The sequence below is a fragment of the Furipterus horrens genome, unplaced genomic scaffold (genome assembly GCF_987537825.1).
Source record: "Furipterus horrens unplaced genomic scaffold, mFurHor1.1.pri manual_scaffold_12, whole genome shotgun sequence".
Classification (NCBI taxonomy): domain Eukaryota; kingdom Metazoa; phylum Chordata; class Mammalia; order Chiroptera; family Furipteridae; genus Furipterus; species Furipterus horrens.
The window spans coordinates 5,430,884-5,432,330 of NW_028327182.1; positions in this window are offsets into that span (position 1 = coordinate 5,430,884).

The following is a 1,447-nucleotide window of genomic DNA, read 5'->3' on the forward strand; positions in this document are numbered from 1 at the left end:
AGGCAGCTGACTGTGCGGAGTCCTTGCCAATAAGGGTGCGCAAGGGTGACGTTGAGTTTAGAGGCTAAGTGCTGTCATAGCAAACTCTAAGCGGTCATTTGTAGTCATGGTTATACTTGAACTTGATTGCATTTAATATTGCTTGACATGAATGGACTGCTGGCTGGGGTGATCTTTTTTGGCTGCTGGAGATATTTATCGTAATTGTTTTTGTGCAAAAGACTGTGTCTAACAGTGCTTTCAACCTACACTGTTTTTCATTTAAATATCTCTGTCATTTCTGAGACAGTGTGCTTTACATGATTTATCACAAGTTTTCTAGACTCCTTTTCCTTCTCTTTTCTTTTATTTCACAGCTGCAGTGGTGGTAGAGGCGGTCCCTGGGCTATACATGGAAAGAAATAATAATAGTATGTTGTCGAACTTAACCTTCTTGCTATGTTCACTTTGCCCGTGATCTTCAAGAGTCAACATGAAGCTAAATGCTTTATTAATTGTTCACTTAAATTTGGGGTAAATGTAACACCTTATTAAACAGAGTAACAAGGAAAACCTTAGTAACATTTCCTTTGGTTTGTTAGATCACAAAAAGGAACAAATCATCACTTCTTCAGATAATTTTAAGATTCTTATTTATCAAAATGGCAAAAGACTGTGGTTTTCATCAGGCCTCAGACTCCTTGCTGTGTGGGCGTTGGCTTCCATTGGTCACTGGCACGTCTGTCTGTCCCTTCTGTGCATGGTGCCTCTGATGGGCAGGTCTGAGAGCCGAGGCCGTATGTCGGATATACTGCCTTTCTTAATTAAAATAAAAGTTAAATAAAATACTATCAGCTAGTTCCATGGGTGCTGGGCTTTGGCATTTACAAAGCACCATTTGATATATAATATCTCATAGAGGCTTTTCAAGTGGAGGAAATGCCTCGGTGCTTCTGGGGAGTATTAATACACATCAGTATGTATGTGATATGTGTGTCTGCACCCCTGTAGCATTTGCATGATGACTTATTATGTACAAAACACTGTTATAAACATATCCTCCCAAGGAGAGGAAATTACTTAATGTTCCTGCTCCCTTGGGTATAAGTAAACATTAAAACGGGCTCAATAGCACTAGGATTGCTTCCTCTGTGAAATGAGATCCTTTACTTAAAACTTGGACTTGGAGCTGCACGGAGGGCCCCTGACTTGAGCTGGGAAGGAGGTCTTATTCTGCCGTCCGAAGTAACTTGTAAGCTCTTTTGACGTTTTCCCTTCACGTGTTCACGATTGTTTGTTTGTTTGTTGTTTTTAAGTCGCAGAGGTAGAAGAAGTGAGCCGTAGAAGAAATGGGCTCAGGAAACAGGTCACAGAGGCAAAAGAAGGTCACTGCCCTGCCTGGGTTTCCTGCCCAGATTTCTTATTCTTCTAAAATTATTTTAAAGCATCAGGTAAATGGCCATTGACT